Consider the following 8,160-nt stretch of genomic DNA (forward strand, 5'->3'; position numbering starts at 1 on the left):
TAAACTCTTACCTATGAAGGATTATCCTTTGATTTCTATGTGCGAGAGTGGCCCGAGCAGCCGACTTAATATGCCTACCATTTTAAGACTTGACCAAATTGGGAGCTGGAAACATAATTTCACAAGATTGAATTCGTTGATTCTCGTATAGGGAAGTACATGAGTGGTTCCCTTAAATGCTAACTTCGAGACTTGAACAATAAGTCCCCATCATCTCATTGGCCCGAAAGAAACTTGCTTTATGTTTGGTGATGGTGTTAACATTCAACAAACGAAAGCTATTTAAGATCTAAGCACTCTAACTACATTAATTTTAAAGGAAAAACATGCATGTCACTAGAAGAAATTCGGGCTTTAACGTCAGTTTTAAACCGACATTAAAGGTTTAATGTCGGTTTCCTTTAATGTCAGTTTTAAACCGACATTAAAGGCCTTTAATAACACCAATATTGCAGCCTTCAATGTCGGTTGCAACCGACATTAAAGACCTTCAATGGCGGTTACAACCGACATTGAAAGTATCAACATTGAAGGTCTTGCAACCGACATTAAAGGTCTTTAGTGATTAAAGGTCTTTAATGTCGGTTGCAATCGACATTAAAGCCTGATTTTTTTAATTCTTAACCAACATTGAAGCCCGAATCTGTCCATTTTTTTTAAATTTCGTTGCCGAATCCATTTTTTTGGTCAAATAAGTTAAAAACGACATTATATGTCTCGTGTTGGGTTAGGAAATGTTCGTCGTTGTTTTATATTAAAAAGTATAAAAAAAAATTGCATGGCGAGCCCATCAATATTTGTCTTCCACCTATGAATTTATCCACAAATAAGAATCAATATTTCCAATCCATTACATATACTCATCAATATTTGTCTTCCACCTATGACTTTATCCACAAAAATTTGCAAAACAATACCAGAACCAGACTTTCATAGAATACAGCTTACACCAAAGCCATCATTTCTCTCATTCACAAATATCAATTAGTACTAATTCCATGAATAAACAAGAATCACAATACCATGAATACAGCTTCCAATAATAAACAGGTCATGTCTTCCACATATGAATTTATCCATAAACAAGAATCACAATACCACAAACATCAATATTTGTCTTCCACCTATGAATTTATCTACAAACAAGAATCAATATTTCCAATCCATTACATATACTCATCAATATTTGTCTTCCACCTATGAATTTATCCACCAAAATTTGCAAAACAATACCAAAACCAAACTTTCATAAAATCCAGCTTACACCAAAGCTATCATTTCCCTCATCCACAAATATCAATTAGTACTAATTCCATGAATAAACAAGAATCACAATACCATGAATACAACTTCCAATAATAAACAGATCATGTCTTCCACCTATGAATTTATCCACAAACAAGAATCACAATACTAGAACCAGACTTTCATAGAATACTTACACCAAAGCCATCATTTCTCTCATTCACAAATATCAATTAGTACTAATTCCATGAATAAATAAGAATCACAATACCAGAATTTCAATATCATAAATACATCTTCCAATAATAAACAGATCATGTCTTCCACCTATGAATTTATCCACAAACAAGAATCACAATACCAGAACCAGACTTTCATAGAATACTTATACCAAAGCCATTATTTCTCTCATTCACAAATATCAATTAGTACTAATTCCATGAATAAACAAGAATCACAATACCATGAATACAGCTTCCGATAATAAAAAGATCATGTCTTCCACCTATGAATTTATCCACAAACAAGAATCACAATACCAGAACCAGACTTTCATAGAATACTTACACCAAAACCATCATTTCTCTCATTCACAAATATCAATTAGTACTAATTCCATTAATAAACAAGAATCACAATACCATAAATACAGCTTCCGATAATAAACAGATCATGTCTTCCACCTATGAATGTATCCACAAACAAGAAATACAATACCAGAACTAGGCTTTCATAGAATACTTACACCAAGCCATCATTTCTCTCATTCACAAATATCATATCAGTACTAATTCCATTTACAAAGATCATGGTTAGATAAATTTACATTCATTCTAAGCTAGCATTTACATTCTATTGAGACAAAAAACAAGAATTACATCCTTACACAAATCGGCCAACAAAACTTGCCCATTGGGTCCGAATTACGTCGATCTCTCCTTGCGTATATGCATCTTTTGTATTGAACTACAAAAAGGAAAAAAAAAAAAAAGATAAATTCAACATAAGTTTACGTCCATTTATTAAATTAAAGTTAGACCTATATAAAAAATAAATAATTTATGTATGAGGCTAGTAATGGGAGTAGTAGGATTATGCACTATTTCGTGTATATACTTTTGCACATAGTACCCGCGTCCTACAGAATCTAATTGACGAGGGCACTGCATATAAAGAAGTTGAAAACAATTGTTAAATTGTTATAAAGAAGTCGAATGAACATAAATTGTTAAAAAATGAATACAAATTTACCTTTACAGGTTTCCATTTTGGAGAAGACCGATAGTGTTGGAGATCGTGCTTGGCTTGCCATGTTTTCAATCCACTAAATAGTTTTAAAACATTAGTTAAACATAAATACTTCAATTAAGAGCTAAGAAAATTCAATTACACTTACATATTTATAACTCCATAAAAATCCTCTTGAACTGTGCTTCGAAGAGAATCCAAAACATAAACAAAATTTTCTTGTAGATTGATTACAATCAATATCCAATGATAACTATAATAAGCAAAAATTTTGAAATATTAGTACGTGTATAATGAAAATTAAAAATAACTTGAGAACTTGTATCTACTTACCCTGTGTTATATGGAATGAGGACTAATTGGTCTAAATTAGCCAATTCTAGTTGATTGGCTAAATTTCTGGATCGGATAGTCAAGCTCCCATATTTCTTGTATTACATCATAAAAGGTCATATCTGACATGACGGGCCTTTTATCCTTAGCACTAGAGATGCATTGTGGTAGTCGTTATACTAACTCCACTATTTTGAACCCTCCTAACATCATTGTGATTCTTTGTGTGATAGTAGTAACCATTGACCACATAACCAGAATATTTTACCACAGTTGGACAAGGTCCATTAGCTATCCATCTCAAAGAAGGCGATATGGAATTTTTGGGTACTTCGAGAGCTAGTGCAACCTACGATATATTTCATAATATTTTAGTAGTTAACATTTAATTATACATCAAATAGTAGGTCTCTAAAGATTACCCGTGTGGACAACCACCGACTGAATGTACAATTATGCTCTTCTTGAAGCCACTTTCTACTTTTATTTTTACTGAAATTGAGCTTAGACAAAATATCCATATGTTGCCTATTATAAATGACAAAGTTAGTAGATTATTGAATAATTAAGTAACCTAAAACAAGAATAAGATGAAGATCTACATACTCGACGTAAGGAAGCACATCATTTATATTTTGAAGGACATAAAGATGAGCTTGATCCAACTCATCCTTACTCGATCTGATAAAAGAAGCAGCTGACAATGCTCTATCAATGTTTGAATTTTCTTTCTTTGTTGATGAGTTTAGCCCAATAGAATTAACACCAGAAACGAATTTAGAACAAAACTCTATAGTCTCTTCAACAATATAATTTTCTCCAACATATCCTTCTGGTCGATTTCTATTTCGTACATAAGTTTTCAACACTTTCATGTATCATTCAAAAGGATACGTCCACCTCAAATAAACAGGTCCACAAAACTCAACTTCTCTTACGAGATGCACTACAAAGTGTACCATTATTGTGAAGAATGATGGAGGAAAATACTTCTCTAAGAGATATAGAGTGACAACGATATCCTCTTGCATACCCTTTAACTGAGATGAATCGATCGTCTTGCAACATATAGCATGAAAGAAGAAGCATAGGCGAGTAATTGAAGTCTTACATGTTTGGGTAAAATATCACGAATGGCCACCGATAATAATTGTTTCATAAGAATGTGATGGTCATGTGACTTAAGTCCGTAAAGTTTCAAATCTGTGAGCGACACTAAACTTTGAATATTCGATGAATAGCCTTCAGGTACTTTAATTTCTGATAGTACCTTACAAAAGCTCAATTTCTCAGCTCGTGTTAATGTATAACATGCAAGATGTAAAAAAAACTTTTTTCTCTCCTACTTGAGGGGCTAACTCTGATCTAATGTTCAATTCCACCAAATCTAATCGAGTCTTTATTTCATCTTTTGTTTTACCAGAAATATCAAGCAATGTGCCAATAAGATTTGCACATACATTCTTTTCAATGTGCATCACGTCTAAACAATGTCGCACGTCAAGATACTTCCAATATTCTAACTCGAAAAGAATAGATTTTTTCTTCCAATATGTTGAAGTGTTATCTTCACTGTTCTTTTCTTTGATACTTTTCTTACCAATGAATATTGATACTTACTTGTTTCTGCAAGAATTTCTTCCCCACTCAATGGTTCTGGACCAAATTCTAATTCTTGTGTGCCATTAAAAGTTTTCTTTTATTTCATATATGGATGATGGCGGGTAGAAACTTGTGATGCCCGAGATATGTCATCCTCTTCCCTTTTGGTAAAGTGGATGAAGTATTCTCTCCACAAATTGGACATACATGATATCCTTTAACCGTACAACCACACAAATTACCATACGCAGGAAAATCATTAATGGTCCATAATAAAATGGCTTTAAGCATGAAACGTTGTTCTTCATATGCATCGTAACACTCTACCCCATCTTTCCAAAGTTTTTTCAAGTCATCTACTAACGGAGCTAAATAAACATCTATGTCATTTTTCGGTTGTTTAGGACAGATATTAGTGCAGTCAACATAAAAAATTTTCGCTTCATGTAGAACCATGGAGGTAGATTGTACGTCAATAACATCACTGGCCAACAACTATATCTACTACTCAGATCTCCATGTGGATTTACCCCATCTGTCAAAAGAGCAAGACAAAGATTTCTAGGTTCTGACCCAAATTCTGGCCACAAATTGTCTATTTGTTTCCACGATAGGGCATCTTTGGGATGTTTTAATAACCCATCTGTTTCTTTTTGTTTAGCATGTCACATCAATAAACTTGCTGTCTCTTTACTTCGAAACATTCTTTTAAATCTTGGAATTGGGGGAAAATACTACATGACTTTTGTTGCGTTATTTTTAGCCCTTTCGTTTAAATTTTTTTTAAGCTTCCATCTTGACGTACCAAAAATGGGGCATACATTTGCATTAGAGAGTTCTTTTCTAAACAAGCAACAATCATTTCTACATGCATGAATCTTCTCGTACTTCATTCCAAGAGTACTCAACATCTTTTTTGCTTCATAAGTAGAAGTTGGAATTTCATTAGGACTAGGTAATATGTCATGAATTAATTCCAACAACTCAATGAAATTCTTATCGCTCCATCCAAATTTAACTTTTAAATTATATAACTTTACCAATGTAGATATTTTGGAAAAAATTTTACAATTTGGGTACAATGGTTTCTTCGCATCATCTAATAATTCTTCAAAATTATCGGATTTTCCACTAAAATAGTTATTGTATGCAGCCTCAAACATTCCAATTGTGTCATCAACATCAACATCATCCTCATCAGCTTCTTCTCTTTCACTAGTAGACACATTTTCATTGTTTCTCATAATCAGTAATGATTCACCATGAAAAATCCATGTCTGATAACTTTGATCTATACCATTAAAAAATAAGTGTTCTCTTATTTTGTTCACATCTAGAGTCTTTGCATTAACACACTTCAAACATGGACAACTCATGATATTCGGTATATTTGAATGTTGTAGACCATTTTTAATAAATACCTCGACCCCTAAACCATACCCAACTGACATTCTATTCATTTTCATCCATGACTTATCCATGATTGTAAAATATGCAACTTAATCTACAAAAAAAAAAATAACAAGGAAAATTTTAAAAGCATAAAATTATGATTGTAAAATATACAACTTCAACAAATTTAGAACAACTAGACTTTTAAGATAAGCATCTTATAAATATTACCTTGTCCTTGTTATTAATGTTGTTATGAAATTCTTTTTGTGTTGGGTGCACCTTCTCCACTTGTCAATCTTCTTAAAAAAACGTCTAATGCAATCCTTCTATCTTCCTTCCAAATCCCCAAGAATCAAAATTTAGCCTTACACGTCAAACTTGAACCTAACAAATGAAAAACGTCACTCAACACCATATAACAACTGGTAGTGAATTCAAAGCTAAAGCCAATGGGAGGTAAGGACTCTAAACGGTAACATATGGAGATGACAAGCATGAACCATTAACCACGTTACGTATAAATTAGATCGACGGAAGAGAAAAAAGGTCTATTGCACGAAGCTACAAAAGATTAATGAAAATAATGTTCCTGACTAAAGTGCAGGATAATCGGTGCCTTAATTTCTTATTTTCTTATATAGGAACCATATTGCTCAACTTGAATAACAAAAAGATAGAGGATCAAAAGATGGATTGGTCAGATATATAGAGTTATTAAACCATTTGTAAATTATAAGTAAATGTAAACATATGAAAGTTTCCAGAATATATAGTGGATGAGTAACAAAACAACTACTAAGTTGTATATGGCATTGAGATTCAAGGATGTTTATGAAATTTAGAGGATGAAAGGACTCTTCAAGGAGAGAGAGAGTTCAGCTAATCTCCAATGCCTTGAAGAAAGCAACATAAACATGGAAAACACATTGGTGTACTTGGTTCGACTATTTTTAGAACATTTGTTCAGCCTTTCTTTCATTCATCGTGATTCATGATACTGTTGTTTGTGTAACAATGCACCGTCTAATGAAGTCTGAGGTTGAATGGCTAAATATTTCATAACTAAAACAGGTAGTTTCAAACTGAATACCACGACTTGTATGATGTGCCTTAAATTGACAAGCTAATTTTCTTAAAGGAAAGATTTAAAATGATAAAATTTCAGGAAAGCTGAAGTACAAACGAAAGATGGCTGACAAGAAGAGACTGAATATAGACAATTATACATTTTGAGAAAGGGGTGGAAGGGGAAAAAGAAGTTAGATGAACTCGTAACAGGAATCATATGCCATAATTAGTCAGCAAAAAAGTACAATAAAACCCACAAACGTTTGGGAGGGATAAAGAGCAAAACTCGGAAATTTGGGGATAAAGAACCCAAAAAATTAAGAAGCATTAATATATGTACTCTTACTTCTCTCACGGACACGGAAGAGAACTAGATCGACGGCGTGAAGGAGATCGACGGACAAGGGAAGGAGATCGACGGCGAGCAAAGAAAGGTGAAGAACGAGCGACGGCGAGCGAAGAAAGGTGAAGGAGATCCGGCGAGGGAAGAATGGTGAACGACGTGACACAGAGTTGGAGTTTGGGCAAAGAAGGATGCGATAAATTAGGGATATATTATTTAATAAAATAAGAAAAAAAAAACATTACACCTTTAATATCGGTTTTAAACCGACATTAAAGCTCATCTTCAATGTCGGTTTAAAACTGACATTAAAGATCCCTTTTTTTAAAAAAAAAAACCGACATTATACATCTGATTTCACTTTTTTCAACCGACATTAAAGCCGAATTTCTTCTAGTGTGTTCATAGAAAAACCAGAAATAGGGTTTATAGAATACAAACTTTGTAGATTCCACCAAATTGCTTGGTTCTTCTCTGGATTCTTCTTCAATTTCAGCAACAGACCACCACCAAAGTCTTCTCTACTATCCTCAGGCCTTAGATTGAAGTGTACTCTTCAAATCGAAGGGAATTTTAAGTGGTTTTTGAGAGCTTGAAGAAGGGGTAGAAAAAATCTTATTTTTCTTTTTATCTGAATCTCAGAATTCAGTTGCATGATCCTCAAATTGAAGTCAAACACTCAATATATACCACTAATCCATGCAAATATGATTGCAAATATGATTGCAAATGAGATTGCCAGTTCATTTTCTATTGAATTAAAGTTGCATGAGGTGTAATTGAAAGTGGGAAAAGTTGGATTTTCCCACTTTCAATTAATTTTTCATTTTTCCTTTTAAATCATAAAATGAATTTTAATTTTAAAATTAAAACTGATTTTGAAAATCAATTTTAATTAAATAAAATTTATCATTTTCAATTTCATA

This window comes from Benincasa hispida, chromosome 7 (genome assembly GCF_027475165.1).
Source record: "Benincasa hispida cultivar pf3 chromosome 7, pf3_genome.v1.1, whole genome shotgun sequence".
NCBI classification, from domain to species: domain Eukaryota; kingdom Viridiplantae; phylum Streptophyta; class Magnoliopsida; order Cucurbitales; family Cucurbitaceae; genus Benincasa; species Benincasa hispida.